We start from the raw sequence: 20,462 nt of genomic DNA on the forward strand, positions 1-20,462 counted from the left end.
ACCACATTCAGATGAGCAGAAAAGACTATTCATAATTAATTAATAAATGCAGCACCTCCTAAGAACTACAGCTCACTATCAAATCAGAAGATAATGTTAATGCCTTTCATTGTTTTATAAGGAAATTAGGTGTAAGTTCCAAAACTGCAGTCCCCTTGAAGTCAATGGTACAAGTACACCTTGAATGACAAGATATCACCAACATCCTTGCAAATAACTTTAGCAATAGTTTTAGCAGTCCATTGCAAGTGATCAGTTCGTTATTATATTCCATGAACTGGCCACTAAAAAATAACCTGTGATCAAGCAGCGGCAACTTTGGTGAAGATACACAATATCTGCTCCAATATCTCCCTTTGTTAACACACTAGTTTCAAGGAAGATATTGCAAAATTCCTTTATAGCCTATTTAACAAATGCCTTTCAACAGATTTTGACCACAATATATGAAGACAGGTCACCATGGCCCCTGTCCATAATGATGGACTTTCATCTACTCTGGAAAATATTATGCCATTAGCCTTGCCTGTATTGTCTGTAAGGTTATGAAGAGGATATCATGGCTTTTAAGCCCAGTAAGTTTCTTCAGAAAAACCTAGAGCTGCAAAATACAACAGGCTGCCAGTGTACACAGCTCACTGCAGTCTTTCAAAGGCATGTGTCACTATCCCGACACACTAGAATCAAGCAAAAACTATTTGAGCTCAGATTTAATACTTACATCATGATTTGCTGGATTGCCAACTGGTTTTCAGGAAGAACCCAAATGGTAATTGTGAATGGTCCAATTCTCCGCACCAGTTAATGTAACCAGAGGAATCCCTCAGGGCTCTGTAATTGGCACTCTCCATTTTGGCATCTTCTTCAAAAATATTTGAATTGACTGCAATGTTTTGCTCACCACGTTTGTTGCTGACAGAAAACTTGGTACAGTTTTTCTATCTCTTCAGAGATTTGGTATTGCAGCATGGGTAACACCTAACCCACTCCAATTTCAACATCAACACTGACCGGACACGAATAGTACAATGAATATATACAATACTTACTTTAATTCTGCACCTTCACTCTGTTCTTTTCTTCTTTTCTTTCTTTTTTCTTCTTCTTTCTTCTTGTTCTTCTGTTCTTCCTTCTCTCTCTAGCACACCCAAATAAGTAAAATCCCGTCTGATTCCAATCCAATTAATGCCAAAACAAAAAAGGTAAATCCACAAACTAGCTGACAACTGACTGACTGATTCTCACTCTTTTCCCAGCACATAAAGCCTTGGAAGAGAGCGACAACCAATCAGCAGCATTTAGCCCAGCAAGTACGTCATGACGTGCCTGCGGACGTCGCAGTCTGAGCCCCTTCCAATTCTATGCGGTTTGGAACCGCATAGACTTCTGGTCATCACAATGAAGCCTTCATTACTCCTCCGGGCTGCAATGAAAAAAAAAAAAAAAAAAAAAAAGCTATTTAAAACCGCTGCAGCCTGAGGAGGTTAAAGTGTGCAATGCGCATGAGCATACTTCCGAGTCGCGGACTCGAAATTTATTTTTAAAGTACAAAAAAAGGTTGTTTTTTTTTTTTTTACATAATTTTTTAAAACATAAACAATTACTACTATTTAGCTGAGGGGGCTGCAGTCCGGCAGTCTGATGCCACGAGCCGCCCCTGGGGATAGGGCTTTTAGCCTATCTCTGTAGGGTAGCTGTTTGAGGCCCTGGATTCTCTGGGTGAGGAATCTCTGTGGTCTCTCCAGCTGCTGCATGTGCTTTGTGAGGTACAGTACATGCCAAAAGGGGCATTGTATTCAATAATCGGTTTTATAAGGGAAGAATACAGGGATGTTATGACCACCTTGTCACTGGATGAGATACCCTTACTAATGAGGTGGGCCATGTAGAAATCTTTCCATACAATGGAGGCAGTATGGTGGTCAAAAGTCAGTTTGTTATCAACCTGGGTTCCCAAGTCTCTCACAACTGATTGCTTGCTTAGTGCCTTATTATCAATGTGATAATTTGTGGGGACATCTTTCTCCCCAAAAGGGATGATGATGCATTTTTTGGCATTCAGTTTGTGGCCATGTTTCTGTCACAAGTTATTTGTTTAGGTGAGACCCTCTTGGAGGATGTCCACATCACTAGGGGAATTGATGAAAGCACTCAGCTTGCAGTAATCTGCAAACTTGGTCAGCCATAGCCCACTAGATTTGGCTTGCACCTCTGAGAAGTATATCCCAAACAGCAGAAGCTCCAAGACCAATCCCTGGGGTACACTGCTTGTTACGGGTCTACTACTGGAGGTGGCTTCCCCTATTTTGACTAGGTGGGTTCTATCAGTAAGCCAGTTTGCTACCCATCTGGTAACATATGGATTGATGCCTAGTTGACAGAGTTTATCTATTATACCTGAGTGGGGAATAGTATTGAAGGCCTTGGCCAGGTCAATGTAGGCAGTGTGCACCGTCTTCCCCTCATCTATGGCCTTGGTGACTGTCTCAAAGAAGTCAACCAAATTTAACAGGCATGACCTCCCCTTGACAAAATCAAACTGTGTGAGATCAAGTATCTGGAGGTTCCCAATGTCCTTTTTAATGAGGTCCATGATAATCTGCTCCATGGCCTTGCAGATCAGACTAGTTAGGCTGATGGGTCTATAATTTCCTGGATTGGTGGACACTCCACCTATGTGCAAAGGGATGACAGTAGCTGTCCTCCACTCAGCTGGGATGAAGGCGGTACTCAGCCTTTGGTTGAATAGGGTGCCTAATAGTGCTGCAAGTTCCTGCCTGAGTTCATGTAGGATGCACCTGGGATGTTATCGGGTCCCATGGAAGCTGTATTTTTTGCCTTTGAGAGGGCAGTAATGACTTGCTCCATAGAGATAAGGGAATGGGGGCAGGTACTGTGGATGGAGGAGTGAAGTTTTTACTGAACCTGTCTGCCAGCTGGTTGGCTATATCTACAGGGTCTGTATATATGGTGTCTTTGACCACCAAGTCTGAGCAGATCTGGGTGCTTCCCTTGAGATTGTGGACATATGTGAAGAAAGCCTTTTGATTGTCTTTAGTAGATGTGGCCAGTTTGCATGCCATGGCCTTGCAGATAAGGCTGGTCAGGCTAATGGGTCTATAGTTCCTAGGGTCTGTGGATGCACCCCCTTTGTGCAAAGGAATAACAGTAGCTGTTTTCCATTCCACTGGGATAAAGCCAGTGCTTAGGCTGTGATTATAAAGGATTCCCAATGGTGATGCGAATTCCAGTTTTAACTCATATAGAAAAGAGCCCAGGATGTTGTCTGGTCCCACTGAAGATGTGTTTTTGGCCTTGGAGAGAGCTTTTAAGACCAGCTCCTCAGAGATACTAGGTGGGGACAGGTGTTAGGGATGCTTCGGGGTATATGTAGCAAGGACAGGGGAGTGAAGTTTTTACTGAACCTGTCAGCCAGCAGGTTTGCTATATCCACAGGTTCTATATATGTAGTACTATTAACTACTAGTTCTGCACAAATCTGGGCCTTACCTTTGAGATTACGGATGTAACTAAAGAATGCCTTGTGGTTATCCTTTGTTAGGGAACCTAATTTGGATTCATAGTTAGCTTTGGAAAACTTCACTAGAAGTCTTATTTGTTTGTTTGTTTAAGTTAAGGAGGGAGTGTTTCCAGTTTTGAGACCGTTCCTTCCTACTCTTAGACAGCAATTTCTTTCTTCTATTTTATAGCCTATTAATGGCAATTGTCCACTAGGCAGGTTTGTTTTTCCTTGAACATCTTGCTTTAGTTCTATCAGGTCCGGCAGAGTCAATACAACTGTACATGTGCTCATATGAAGCATTGGTGTATAACTCAGCATAAGTGCCTGTTCCATCAGTGGGGGAGGGGCTATGAAGCTATTTATGCTATCACTTAAGGGGTTGTATTTGGTCTTGGAGAAGTTTTTTGGTCTAGTTGTTGCTAATGGGGGTCTTTTCTAGCAAGACTTATTTGTGGTCAGATCTCACCAAGGATGGCCACACACAGGGGGTAGTACAATGGTCCCCCATGTTGGTGAGCACCAGATCCAGGATGTTTGAGCCCCTTGTGGTGTGTTAACCAGCTGGTCCAGGGCATTGGAGTTAACGAAGTCCTGGAACCTTTAGGCAAGTGAGTTAGAACACGTATAATTTACCCATTCAATGCATGGGTAATTAAAGTCAACCAAAATCAGGATGTTTGGTCATATCTTGATTGACTCAAGTAGATCCAAGTAGGCTAAGTGGATGTCCTGATTCATGGAGGGGGGGTCCTATAGCTGGCAATGACCTGAAGAGGGGTCTTACCTACAGACAGTTGCATCTGAAGTCATTCAAGGAATTGTGCTGTTTAACCAATTTATGAGTGCTTTTATCTTTAATGAATATTGCTACACCACCTCCTTTAGTTCTCACATCTTCACTTTGTGGTCTGAATGTGTGGAAAGAAATGTAACCTGGTATAGCTGGGGTGTTCTCCACAGCCTTAAACCAGGTCTTAGTGACTGCACAAATGTCAGCATCTTCCAAGGTAAGGATTGCTTCCAATGAATGCTGTTTCTGGTTTAGACTGCTAGAGTTTAGCAACATAACATTGAGCTTGATGGGGTATCTGGTGTTATAATTACATCAAACAAGACTGATTTATGGTCCTATCTTAGCAGGGAGGGCATCACACGGGGGGGGGGACTGCAATGCTCTCCCATTTTAGTGAGTACTATGTCCAGGACATTTGAGCCTCTTGTGGGTGTGCTGACTAGCTGTTCCAGCATTTGCACTATAAAAGTCCAAGAACCTCTAAGCTAAAGTGTTTGTAGTTGTGTATGTTTCCCAATCGATGGTAGGATAATTTAAAGCACTGATGTGTAAGGTGCAGGGCTGTATGGCAGGTCACTCCAGTAAGTCCAGGTATGTGGTATGCTTTTCCTGTTTTGTGGTGGGGGGCCTATAGCTAGCTATGATATGGTAAGGGGCCTTGCTTATACTAAATTAGACATGGACTAGCTCAAGAGAGCCATACTATTTGACCACTCTCGAGGTGTACTTATATTTAATGAAGATAGATACACCTCCTCCTCCTCCTTTGGTTCTTTCATTTTCAGTTTGTGGTCTGAACATATGGAAGGCATTGTAGCCATTCATGGCTGGGGTGCTTTCTGTGCCTTTGAACTATGTCTCGGTGACTCCAAAGATGTCAGCATATTCCAAAGTGAGCAGAGCTTCCAGGGAGTGCATTTTCTTGTTTAGACTCCTAGGATTAAGCACTAGAGAGGATTTTGTTATGTTGGGAGGTTGGTTATTTTACACTGTCTAAAAAGGCACAATAGGGGTGGCTAATGCCTTTGCCAGTGTCTGAAACCTAGAGGAGACAAGTGAAGACCATCTCTGGCAAAGCAACATGACCTTTTCCCAGGCTAACAGATACTGGATCCCCTTGGACTATCACCAGAAGCTAAGCCAATTGTTAAAGTCAATAATTTTTTATTTGTATTGTGGCATCACCCTTGAAGCAGGTAGAATGCTGCTTAAGGCTATGCTTATACCTGCCTGTGACACATAATCTGAGAGCTCAGTCATGTCTCTCTTCATATAGCCCATTAAGGTACATCTCAAGTCATTCACCCCCACAAGGGCTATGATTGAGTCACACTTGTGGTTGAGTGACTTGAGTGCTTGAGTGACTTGATCCTGGCACCTGACAGGCAGCTAACTGTAACCTGCTCCTTATCCAGCCTGATGAGGGGAACATCCTTGTGTCTCATAATTCAGTAACTTATGACCAGTACATTAGGTTTCGTGGTTTTACACCTTATGGGCTTATTTGTTGAGACGCTGGTGTGTGTGTGTGTGTGTGTGTGTGTGTGTGTGTGTGTGTGTGTGTGTGTGTGTGTGTGTGTGTGTGTGTGTGTGTGTGTGTGTGTGTGTTTACAGTCACAGTATATAACAAAAGTGCAAAAAGATACTTCTAGGCTTTTTGTCTGCTTCTCAGCTCAGACAGACCAGGTAAATACCTACTGCCAATAGATAAATAATCACAGTCCTCCTAATGTAAAATGCACAGTAAGGGAGTGTCTGAATTGAAATACTACCATGAACAAACTTAAAAGATATGAAATACTACAACAAACAAACTTAAAGATACATATGAAAAATTACTTATCAAGGTGCTGCTTACTGTGCTGGAACCAAATTCTTTTTAAGACACTAAGTCTCGTTGGCTGGGTTCTGCTGAAAACAAAGTCTAGTTATAGTTGCAGTCACAGTCTGTTGCACACAGAAACTTGCAGAATGTACACTGATGAAAGAATATACTTTGCAGCACAACACTGTTGCTTTAAGAGCAGTAACTAATATATAACTTATTCTTATAACAAACCACATGGACTATTGTTGCAGCTTTAGTTACACTGTACCTTCTCGGTCAGCATAGAGGATAATTCTCCTGTACATTACCTCGGAACAAGTGTATTCCTACCAAAATACCTCTAACAATTTTATCTGCTACAGTCTTTTTTATAGTGTTTTTAAATCCTGTTTTTCTTCTTGGTATTCTATTTTGGACTTTGTATGGAAACATCTGTTTGCTGATGTTTGCAGGAAAGCATGTAATAGAATTGTTTTCCATCCTGTAGAGAAACAATGTTGATATTGTCTATAAGGAGACATCTTGTGGGAAGATGCTGACTTGATAAAAGCATGTTAGGTTCATAGATAGGTTCATAGATTAGTACTAAGCTAACTGCCCTTGTGGGCCATTTTAAGCTTAGCCATTTACCACATTTGGAATCAAATACTGCATCTTCTGTCTATGAGGTAAACACCTTAACCATTATGCCAACCTCCCACCCTGTCCATTCAAACTTTCTTGCCTGATGGTGTAAGAAAACATGTCTTTAAGGAAACATATGACAAAAACACGTACAGATTGTTTTTCTGTTAAAAGCATGTCCATTATTTATGGAAGCAGGTCAACTTCCTTGCTGACAGTGTGAAATGCATACAGAATTGTTTTTTTACATTTTTGCTGAGTCTGTAAGGAAACATGTCCATTAAGCAGATTCCTTATTTTTCAAGGCACAGTCATTTAGTATGAATGCTAATTACATATTGCTAAACTCTATTTCTACATTTAAGCAAGCTTTATACCTTATTTATTTTGCGCATTTGTAACAGAATTACTTTCAACCTTAATGCACTCTAACAACAGATATAGCAGTGTACATTAAACAGCTTTTAAAAGTGTGATTATTCAATAAAAGTCTTTGCTTTGTATAAATCAGCCAACAGCCACTCAATTGTACAGAATTTATAAAGGCACTAAAAAGAAGATAAGCTGATTAATAAGCACTCCAGACAATAAAACTACATGCAGATATCTCAAGTGTTTTTCCAACCTAAACAGACCAGACTACCTCCCAGTGCACCAGATGGAAATGCCACTGACCTCCTGATGTAGAAACAAGTGCTAGATAGACTGTAAGGATACATTACTTTATCCAATAGCTAGCTAGATAATAAATTCAGAGCAAGTAAATCAGTAGAACATTCGATGAGAGGCAAAATCTGCTTTTTCAATATAAGCACCAAGAAAGGCAAATAAATAATTCAATATGTAAACAGCACTGTAAAAAAAGAGGAGCTCAATTTACAGTAGTGGTGGGCAGCTTAAAATCACCAGGTTTAAAAAGCAGATCAACAAAGGGGAGAGTAATTGGGAAAAACTTGCAGGGAATCATCAGCCATACTTCAGTTTTTGTGGGCTTGAAATCTTTTCAGAAAAAGACAAAGGCGCAAGAAATTCACTGTGTATTTAAGTATCACTCAGACAATTTAACCAATGAAAAAACACATGAAACATGTAGCCTAGCTAATTTAACTGTCTACTCTCTCACACAGAACAAAAACACCAGGCCAAGCAGATTTCTTAAAACAGAAAACAAAATAGAGCAGGTAAAACAGAAATCAGATTTATCACTCACAAATAAGAAAATATAGGTTTACTTTCCTCACTCATTAGGGAATCACCAGCAGCGCTTTAGTTTATGCACACTTGAAATGTTTCAGAAAAAAGACAACAATCCAGAAATTCACTGTGTATTTAAGTATCACTTAAACATGGTATGATACCTATAGATTGTTATTGCCAATATATAACACAGTGTTGTCTTTGGCAGAGATTCTGCTTCTTGACTCTAACAAAGTGTTCAATAGTATATGCTAGGTTATATGTTTTACATGCTGCTCAATATGGGCATTGGCCCAGTTATTTTCTTAGGTAAAGCTGCTGCACACAGAACTAACTGCAAGAGTACATGTTAATATTATGCTACTAAAAGGAATGTGGCAGGGGTTACCATTCCCCATTTTCATCTATGTTTGCCATTCATAGAGCTCCTAATTTGATTACTAAAGTTCCAAGTATATAAAAGGAGACTATAAGGGATTTGCCCGTGGTTGTTTTCTTCAAGGATGGCTGCATTATTTTGATTTCAGACTTGCGAGGGCTATTGCCTAAACTCAGAGGGAAACATTAGAGAATTTGCATAAGCTGTCAGGGCTGGGAATTATTTGAAATGCATCTTCTTTCTTGAAATCGTAGTGAGAGTAAGCATAGACACACAGGAACTCAAATTCTGAAATGTTTGCCTAACAATAACCAAAAATATTATCACTGGTATGACAATTAAATCAATGTCATAAACTAGCAATATACTAACATGTTCCTAATTCATTACAAAATTCAAGGTTTTCTGTCACAGAATGTAACTTACATATGTTCAAAGTGTTGCAGTATCTGTCAGCTACCTGTGTTTCAGAAATGTTGTTCTTCAGATCAAAGTTTGTCTGGCTGTTTGTTGTATTTTTACGTCAAAGATCCTATAATGCTTTATTTATCTACTGCTACAATACTATAGTTATTACACAGCTTTTACTGTTCTGCTCTTTATTACTTCATAAGTTAATAATAGACTTTTGTGGCATATTGTGATGCAGGTAATGTACTTATATTTCATCATTTCACAGATTTGGACTGTTCCATAAGTAAACAGTCTTAGTATCATACCAAATTCTACAGCCATTTATTTTATTTTTGTACTGTACTCATATCAGTCTGTAAAAGTAAAAGACCTTGTCACTAATGTGACACTTTATGACCTTCTTCGACAAGCAACATGTATTTGCATGGGAATCTAAGGTTTATTTTGTCTGTTATTGTATCTGTGGTACACAGTGATAAAGCCGTGGCTGTGCTTGAGAAGATCTAGGATCAGCTAGTGACCTGGGAGCTGGCTGTGGGTGTCAGGAGTGTGTGGTCGATGGTAACTCACCTGTTTTAGGAGAAGGGAGGAAGAAATACTGATACTCCTTCAGAGGAGGCTGGTTACCAAGAAGATGGCAGAGCAATGGCCAAGGTGAGCATGCATAGCCAGCAGCATGCATTCATTATAGTGAGGACTAGGTAAGTATGTAGGAACACAGATATATGCCAGTCTGCCTGTTGGGGTAAACAGTGGTGTTTATCAAGGCAGTTGGGGTTAGGAGGGGCTAAGGTTGTGACCACTGAGGATGATACTACAGCAGAGCTGTTGTGTAGCTCATACCTCTCAACTGTCCCTGATTTTGACTCAAATTTTAGATCTGTCCCTCTTAATCCCTCTTAAAACCGATGACTTTTGGAGAAAAGGTGGTGAATTATGCTTAATAAACAATAACAACAATTAGAGTTATAGACTTCTTTAATTCAGAAAATACGTATTAATTCACATATTTTAAAAGTTTCCCTGATTATTTCTGAGTTTGTACTTAATTCTGTCAAGATTTGTCCCTGATTGGTTGAAAGCTCTGGTGTACCTCTTCAGGCTAAAGACATTTACTTTCTGCTCCTGGGGTGTCATTTCACCAAGGACAGCCACTGATCTGGGAAAGTTGGATATTCAGGTGAAAGGGATGAATAAAACAATGGCAGGCTGGCTGATGATGAGAAACAGACCTAAAAAATATTTATTTTATTCCATCTGTGTTTAGTAGTTAGTAAAAATAAAATGTAGCACATACAACTGCAAGAAAATGCTGTCTCTGGATGAGCACCTTTATTATTTCCCTTACAAATAATAAATAATAATAAAATTACTCCGAAGAAGCCAGGCTTCCTAATTCCATGACATTCCTATATGTTTTCATTATATACTCTTGTATGAAAAGTAGACTGGCTTAATATTCATAAACATTAATTTAGGTTAGCTGCCCCCCCCCCCCCCGGAAGGGAACAGTTAAGAGAAATATTGTGCTAGTAAGCAGAGAAATGGCACATCTGTTCACAACTGTTCTTTTTTTTTTTAAACTTTCTTTTTATTAATTTTCATAAATCATGAACTTCTTACATCATGCAGATAATTATACATAGACATAACACTAAATATTAAAGCTATATACAAAAGATGCTGATAACATTAGACTATTCTGTTTGAAATCATTACATTTTATCTAATAACTTTTTTAGTTTCATCCAAGATAACTTCCTATGTGTCATTCTTGTCATTCTAGAAGCAAGAGTTAAAAGTTCTCTATTACATATTGTTTTGGCCAATAATGTAAATTCAGCAAAAGATACAATTGCTTTGGTTTTCCAGTTTAAAGTGATGACTTTTCCTGCTATAGCCAAAAGAGACCATAGAAGATGCACTTGTGATTTTGGTATACAATCTGGCACTGGAGCATTAAACAACAAAAGTGCATTTGTTATTATACACTTGTCAGTCCATAATGCCTTTATGTTGTGTCTTTCGGCTTTTTCCTGGTTAGGAGTCGCCACAGCGAAACTCCGGTCCGCTAATGATTGGCAGTTGATTTTTACGTGCCGAGTTACCAGCCCTAATGCACAACCTTCAACGAAGGTACGCCCATTCACGCATGTCTCCATGCAGAAGACGCTCTAGCTGAGAATCGAACCGGACAGCGTCTTATGCCTTTATAAAATCTCTACATTTCTGCCAGAATGGGACAATCACTCTGCATTCAAGGAACATGTGTACCCAATCAGCACAGTGACTCTCATCACATCTCCAACAATTATGACTAGTTTTATTTAACATTATAGCAATTCTATGTGGGGTAAAGAAACTCCTGTGTAAAAACTTCCATGTAAATATTTTCCAATATGGAGATGATGTTGTATGATTGATTGACCTGAGTGTTACTAATTTATCATTTTCAGAAAAATTAAATCTGTTCATACTTTCTATATAACTCCATAAAGAGTCTTCAGGCTGTTTTAAGTCAGCTCTTAATGTCTTATAAATTTTAGATAAATAAAACCTCATGCTAAATTGTGATGTATTTAATTCACATAAAAGAAAGATTATTTTAGGCTGTAATAAAATATTAGTCACTTGGCTCATTTTAAATTCCTTTATTAGATGTTCCCTGAAAATATGAATATTTAACCAATTATCTTGATTTGTGTTATACCTTGCTAAAAGGCTTGTAGTATCATGAATAGTATTTGTACTTAGGAACTGATGCCAATAATTTAGTCCATTGCCTTTCATTTCCATTATTTTATTCATATTAAAAGAGTTTAGACAATTCTTCGTGTGTGCTATTGGGAATATTAATATAGAAAAATGTCTTGTTCAGTTACTATTTATAATTTTCCTAAAATTGTTTAGTATATAGCTAACACAATGTGGTAACTTCTCATGTTTATTTTCTTTATATACTAAGTCCTTTACTACTAAAAAAATTGTTATTTTCAGTAAAAATATCATTGTTTATTGTTTCATCGGCATTAGATAGTAGAATATTCATGTGTAGATTTTTCCAGCTTGAAGTATACTTGTTACTTAACCACTTGCTTATGATGTGAATTATAACTGATTCAGCATAAAGTTCTAAGTTTGGAAATGTAATTCCACCTTTTTCCCAATCTCTATTGTGCCAATCATACTTTATTCTTGGTTTTTGTGGGAACCATAAAAACTTAATTAGAAGTGAGTTGAGCTGTTTTATTATTATTATTTTTTTTTTGGAGGGCTAATAATTATTGTTTGAATAAGAAACAAAATTTTAGGAAGAATACACATTTTTATTAATGTTAGCTTTTCTTCAAAAGTAACGAAAATTTTATTTATTTATTTATTTATTTAACATTTGTTGACTGGGAAAGTCCGACTAGGTTCCACAGATCCTGTTTTCAGTGGAGGCCCGGGGAGAAATGCTCCAGAAGCATGTCTTTAGTTTGTTAGACATTTGTTTATATATTCTTTGATTATACCTAACAAATTTCTATAATTGACTTGTATAATTTCTTTCCAATTAGGTTTTATATATATTCCTAAATATTTAAGAGTGTTATTCCCCCAACTAAAATTACTGTGTTTTCTCCATTCAGAGCTTACTTTCGTATTTACTAGTAATGTCTCAGATTTAGTGCTGTTGAATTTTAGACCTGAAAGTTTCTCAAAATGTCCTATAGCTGTTGTAATATGCCTTACTGAAGGGTCTAAATTTCCTATGGTTAATATTATATCATCAGCAAATAATTGTATTTTAGAGGCATAATTTGAATTAACAATAAAGCTGTTTATGTTGTTATTATTTCTTATGTAATTTGCAAACGGTTCTACTGACAATGCAAATAACAAAGGTGACAGAGGACAACCTTGCTTAGTTCCTTTTAGTATTTGAATTTTGTTAGATAAAAAGGCCCCAATTTTAATATACGACAAAGTGTTTTTATATAAGCTATTTATTAATTCTATGAAATATGTGGATAAATTAAATGTTTCCAAGACTTTAAATAGGTATGACCAAGATAAAGAATCAAATGCCTTCTCTATGTCTAAACTAATAATTGATAATTCTTTTTTTCTTTTTATTTGCAACATCTATTAAGGTTAAAAGTCTGATGACATTGTCCTGAACTTTCCTATTCAAAACAAACCCTGTTTGATCATCTGCTATTATTTTGGGGATGAAATGATTCAATCTTTTAGTAAGTATGGAGGTAAACATTTTATAATCTACATTTAGCAGAGATATAGGTTGATATGATGATACTAATTTAGGGTCTTTATCTTGCTTTAGAATGGGAGATATTATAGCATACTTCCATGAAGGAAAGGTATTTTTATTTTTCCTAATTTCTTCAGAAGCTGCCTGTAAGGTCTTTAAGGTGTCTTCGCTATTATTTTGGGGATGAAATGATTTAATATTTTAGTAAGTATGGAGGTAAACATTTTATAATCTACATTTAGCAGAGATATAGGTTGATATGATGATACTAATTTTGGGTCTTTATTTTGCTTTAGAATGGGAGATATTATAGCATACTTCCATGAAGGAAAGGTATTTTTATTTTTCCTAATTTCTTCAGAAGCTGCCTGTAAGGTCTTTAAGGTGTCTTCTGGAAACAACTTATATATTTCTCCTATAATCCCATCTAATCCAGGTGCCTTATTGTTTTTAAGATTACGAATGCATTCTTTAATTTCTTTTAATGTTATTGGTTTGAGCAAATTAGCATTTTGTTCCTTTGTTACTCTTTTGTTGATATTTTCATTCAAAAAATTACACTTAAGCACATTGTCTGCAGAGTCACTATTTGTATTATTTACCTTCTCATAATATACTCTGAAGACTTCCAGAATTTCTTTGTGTTCCGTTACATGTCTTGTTTTAACTCCTGTATTATCAGTGATTTCTTTTATATGACGTAGTCTAGCCAATTTTTTTGCTTTGACTGCCAACCTATGCACATTTTTGGGGTTCACTGAATAGGATTGAATTTTGAATTTTTCTAGATTTATTGCCACTTTATGATTTACAATTTCTGCATATCTAGTATTTAATGTTTTAAGTTCAGAATTAGTTTTTATGTCCTTGGTGCTTAAGCTTTTCTTTATTCCATCTATTTTTAGTTGTATTTGTGTTAATTCATTTTCCCATTGTTTTCTTTTGTTTAGATACCAATTTTTGATCTTACCATATAAATAAGATTTTAGTGAAACCCAAAGTATAACTTTTGAAGTTTCATTATTATCATTGATGTCTAAAACATATTTTATTTCACCAAGAAGCCACTCTTTAAATCCATTAAGTGTAGCAATGTAGACATGTAATCTTTGCCACATTATTAAGTCTTTAGGCATGATATTTACGTTAAAAATAAGGCATTATGATCTGACAATGGGCATGAACTAATTAATACTTCTTGTACCTTAGAAAATATATTGTTGGTATCTATTACTTTATCAATTGTTGTTTGTGTACCATACCTATATGAATAATGGGTGTATTCTAACGAGTGTGTTTCTTTTAAATCATATATATCCCTAAGACATACTACATTAATAAAATTCTTTAATTTTTTAACTGCAGGGGAAATTCTAAATTGATCATTTTTGGTAGTATCTTTTTCAGTGAGAAGGCAATTGAAATCTCCTGCATGTATTATTTCTCCTTTGGATTTGGAAATTATTAACTCTAAATGATCCCTTGCTGTAACCGCTCCAAAACCAGGTATCCAGTAAGAATTTACAAGAGTTACATATCTTTTGTTTATCTCCAGAACTGCCAGGCATAACGTGCCATTCTTGTCTGAGTAAGTATCAATGACTTTAGGCATTGGTAATAAGTAAGTATCGATGACTTTAGGCATTGGTAATGAGTAAGTATCAATGACTTTAGGCATTGGTAATGAGTAAGTATCGATGACATTAGGCACTGCTAATGAGTAAGTATCAATGACTTTAGGCATTGGTAATGTTTTTCTCCATAGTATCATCGTGCCTCTTCTCTTGATTTGGTAGTGGGATTCTACAAGGACCATATAACCATTCTACAAGGACCATATAACCATTAAAAGATAATTTATCTATATCCCTGTCAACATTATGTGTTTCCTGTAAAAAACCTATATCTACGTTATTCAATTTCAAATATCTAACTATACTCCCTCTTTTGACAGGATTAGTAAGGCCATTGACATTTAAAGACATACATTTATAAGAGAACATTTAGAATGATATATATATGTCTACTGAATTTAGTTATGAGCAGGTAAATAGAAATGAATAAGAAAATCATAACATATATAACTATATACAAAACTAAACATGGAAACCTAATTTCCTGGCTTGATGAAAGCATCATCTTAGCCACCACCACTAAAACAGTCCTACAACCAGTCAACCTTTATATTGCTGCTTCTGCCTTCTAATAATTAGGTATACAGTTAAACGTATTCAATATTATGTAACATTATGTTTAGTTATTGAAGCGCAAAACATCTCAAGACATATGATAGAATATTAAGTATTTTACAAATTACAAATAAAATAGTCATGCAATAAATATTCATGTTTGACAAACATATCTATGTTAGAGTAACAGGATTATGCTCTCATAAACCAACATATGTAAGCTTGACTTCAAAAGCAATATAAGAAATCAGAGTCTTTCGTTAAGATGAAAAAAGATATTATTTTCCTAATACAGATTAAACTATGAATAAAGAGTGTACATCCAGTTTAATTATATGATTTGAAATGATACTGCGTATTAAATATATATTTATATATTTAAGGCATAGAAACCCTCTCCATTTTTCTTCTATCACCCTTTCTCCTCTCTGACTATTCCTTCTATACATTTTGTTTATGGGCATGGGCTATATATTTATGGTCTAAGCAAAATACGACCAATATTTTGAAATCTGTAATATTAAACTATTATAAGTGTTTTAAGCTTATTTAAATGTGGTAAACATACTTTATTCAAACACGCTTCTCCATTTCATTTATCCCCTTTTGTTCCAATAATAAGCCATTTATACAACTTTCTAATATTGATATTTCAAAGATGTATTTATTCAAGTCCTCATTGTTGTCAATATCACTACTATTAGCAAGAGAATAAATCAACATTGCTTATACTAGTTACTGATTATAAGATAACAACTTCAATATAATGATCAGATAGTACAAGTGTTTGCTGCTTTGAAGTAACTGGATATGTGTTATTCCCAAAACAGCTTTTTTGTTTTGTTTATTCAACACTTACTGTTGTATTAAGTACTTGCTTAAAATCCATTATTAGTACTATGTGGGCTATGCAATCAACTTACTTTACCGCATCCTTCTATATTTTAGGAATGCCTAAATGCAAAGTACCCTTGAAAATAATAAGCAATTTTCTGTTATTCAAATAACATTCCTAATGTATCAGCGCTCACATGAAAAAAGATATGTTTAAACTAGGATTTTTTGGGGTGAGATATATAACACATATATGAAGGAACTCTCAAATATAATTCTCCAAAAGTGACTTATGAAGAAATACCAATAATGTTCTCTTTACAGTTTCTTTTTATTTAAAACATTTAGATGTTCATATATCAGGTAACTATATTTACCTCGGCTTATTAACATGAAACAATATTACACCTTCCCCCTTTTTTCTTTTTTAAAATCTATCTGCAACTTATAAAGGGATGCTCTATTTTAATGTTTTTCAACTTTCCCTTCAGTCAGCTGTATTTATCTTGCATTAAATATCTGGTGGAGCTGCACTGTAACTAAAGCGTCTGTGTGATGTATAGAGAAATGCTAATTTTCTTTTCATGTGTAATTTACTCTTCATTTGTAAGTTATTTTATTTCTACATACAATTAACCAGAATTCATCTTAGAACTAAACATGTATCTCACACTGTCAATAAGTTTAGAAAACAAAGCAATTCAAAACAATGCTAGGAAGCATGAGTGATAATTGTGCCTTGAATACTGAATTTAACTGCAACTACAACGGTTTCCAGCATTTATGGTATTAAATCTAGTCTCCGGCATCAAGAAGAACCAGTAAATATTCATTTTGTTAGGAAATTATAAACTTACAGTCAAGAAACTACTTTGAAGAATATTTTGATGTCTCAGCAGCAAAACTTCCTTGCTGTGTCTTTATCGCCTCTCGCAGTTGTTTCTTATGTGTGACCGGGGCTCAGAGTACAATTACGCCATCACTAGAAGTTTTTACAAAGAGCGTCAGTCTCAAAACCACAGATCAATGAATAGCTCATGATTTAGTTCTCTTGAGGCTTTGCATTAAAAAATGAACTGCATACACGAGGCAGGTAAGACATTTTTTCAGTTATTTTTGGCTTTCCTAGCTTTCATGCGCTCATGGGTTGCAAAAAAGCATGTAAAATAGAAAAAACAAGTTAAACAGGGTAGCACTATGCATCTATTAATCTTTTTTTTAAAACCACAGACCACACTTCTTTTGAAGCGCTCTCTCTTCCCCAGAACATCCATCATAATTACTTTAATACCTACAAAGAAAATTGAATCAATCTAAAGCCCACAAAGCTTTCTGTTATACTGTATAAGCACCCACAACCCCCGTTCAGCATTTAAAGCTACTGCCACTCTAATGTATTAAGGTTACAGAACAAAGACACATAAACTATTTTTAATTCAACAGTTTAATATTATTCTGACGGCACTCAGCACACCACTAATTTAAAATATAACATTAAATCACGATCTTGTAAGATTATGACAAGATCTTATGTGCTTATAAGCCATTTGTTTTTATTTATATTATAATCTATATAGGGGATAAAAACTTCATAGCGGAGGGAGGGGAAATGGCAGAAAGTAATTATCTATATAATAATAAGAGTAATTATTATAAAAGAGGAAGAAGGGTTAGTTATATATAGTTGTAAATATTTATTTTAAAATATTGCCTCATATTTGCACTATTTATCCTATTCCAAGGGAGAATAACCTCAGGAAATTAGAAGCTTATGTTTTACTTCTCTTTAAGTTTTTTTTTTGTGGACTTATCATTTGCTGTTATTTTGCCATTAGTAGCTTGTCTCTTTAGGCTTAGAGTAGAAAGTTCCATATCTTCAATTTTGTCTAGTAGATTATGTTGTTTGACAAATTCTGTTGCTTCTTCAATATTATTAAAGATTTTTTGACCATCTGGAAGTGTGACTTTTAATCCAGCAGGGAAGAGTATTTGAGCTTTTATTTCATCTTTCTTAATGTCTTTAATGAGGGGAATACAAGCTTTCCTTTTTGCTATTGTATAGTCATTATCAAATCTAATAACTCTTCCATTTTCTTGAATGGGGCCTTTGTCCAGGCAGTTTTTAACACCAGATCTTTATCCTGTGTTGACAAAAACTTAACTATGATGGATCTTGCTGAAGTTGGATTTTTTGATACAGAAGGATTTGATAAAGACCTATGAGCCCTTTCAATTCCATAAGAAAGTGACTCCGGGAGGTTTAACACTTTAGGCAACCAATTATTCAGGAAAAGAATCATATTATTTTCCTCTGTCTTTAAAGGAACCCCATAAATTCTAATGTTGTTCCTCCTTGACTCCAAATCTTCCACTTTCTCAGTTAATAAGTTGTTTTGCTTCAATAAGAAATTTATTTGACTGTCATTCTCTATCTGCCTTCCATCTATGTCATTTAGAGATTTTTCTACGTTGGTTATTTGATCCGAGTGCTTTGAAATAATTTCCTTTAAATCTTGAATTTGCTTTTTACTCTCTTTTTTCATATTTTCCATAATGCTTTCTAGATTGTCCATTTTAGTAGAAAGGTCCTGTATACTTGTAATTATGGTCTGCAGTTCTTTTTTCATAGAACTGTCTTGAGCTGAGGACTTTGAATGACTCATATTTCAAGTATCTGTATACAGCTACTAATATTCTGACAGGAATTTTGTGAGAAAATTCACTGAAACATGTTACTTTTTTTTCCTCAGATAATCCACAACAATGAAAAGAATATTTGTAGGTAGTCTTTTCCCATTGCATTTCAAAACATTTCAAATAAATCCTGTCAGAAATAAAACTTATAGACAGAGCAACAAAAAAACTGCTGCACTCACTCTGACATCTTAGCCATGCCCCCTATTTACAACTGTTCTCATGACCAAGCCATGTGTTCTGTCCCTGGACATACTGGTAAAAGAGAGTGACTTCACAGTCTTTAGATTCATGTGCAAAATTATGAAAAAAGAGAACATCTGTCCTACTCCTTGATTTGAACCCCCCCCCCCCCAAGGTGCAGCATTTCTTTCTACAAAATGCTTTTGGCAGCCTGTATTTTATACTGTCAGTGAAGTACAGTTCATCCCCAACTCCTCTGCACTACCATTGTGTGCCTTCAATTAAGACACCATGTTCATTTATTCTGCAGGAATGACCTGTGTGCTCTAGCTCAATTATTCTCCACATTAAGGGATATAACATTTTATTTTACAGCACCTGAATTACTCTTTATATTTTTCATTAATGTAAATGCATTGCCTGATGAAATACATTTGTTTTTCATTCTACTGCATACCGTCTCCTTTCTAATGGCTCATATCTGGAAACAAACCTCTAATTACTGTGCGTTTCCGTCATTTTCATCTAAATAATTAAACAGACTTGTAGTTGTTGACTACCACTGCATTCTTGGGAGGTTTCTCTAAATACAAAACCTCTCCCAATATTCCTCTGAATTTTCAGTTTTGTCATCTGTTCATTCATGATTCTACCCCTCATTTATTCAGGGCCCTGCAGCATTATCAGTTAGATAGGTACACCAGTTATTCAGGATTAGCAGAGCAATATCTTTTTCAGAATGTTAAAAAATAACCTTGTACATATACCATTTCTCATTTGTTTTGGTGCTGCACATAAAAACAGATTTTTTTATGGTCATTACACATATAACGACTGACACAGAACAAGCTTTTAGCAGGCAGTCCTGTTATTTACACAGTAAAGAGTACTACATTGTCAACTGTAGGAGTATCATCTAGTGATAAATATTGGCACATGCAACCTTGTGAATGACTTCAAGAGTTTGGAGAAATGTCTGCTGGGCCTGGTATCTTGAAAGTGCATAATCCTCTCCATTTGCCAGTGTTAATATTTCTTTCATATTAATCTAGTTTTAAGATAAATGCATGATTTCTTTGGAGCTTTATGTCAACATAGTTTATTTTTTACTTTTTGTGTATTTTAACTCAGTTATGTGTGACATGTAATCAGTCAGTGATTCAACAGATAAAATATTCGCCTTAAAAAAACAAGAAGTTCACAAAGTTGGGGCTTCTATCCTCTCAGCAAGAGTTTGGGCTGATATTTCTCAGCTGTCACAAATAGTTAGGCATACACTTAATTCTGGCTCAGAATTCTTTTCATGTTGCTTTGCATCCTTCCCCCCTTGTAATGTCCAAGCATCAAATGACATCCCAAATATAATGAAGAATGTGTCACACTTTTGCCACATTAGTCGGATATTATTCACAGACACAGGCAACTATCCACTCAGTCATTCTTGTATCCCAAATTGTTGATGCTTCTGGTAGGTCCACTAGCCTCTACCATGGAAACTTGTAACAGGGCAAGTGCCAGAAGGTATATATGTACCCACATCCTCCTATTG

Source organism: Protopterus annectens, chromosome 9.part0, assembly GCF_019279795.1.
Source record: "Protopterus annectens isolate FY-2018-M chromosome 9.part0, PAN1.0, whole genome shotgun sequence".
NCBI classification, from domain to species: Eukaryota; Metazoa; Chordata; order Ceratodontiformes; family Protopteridae; genus Protopterus; species Protopterus annectens.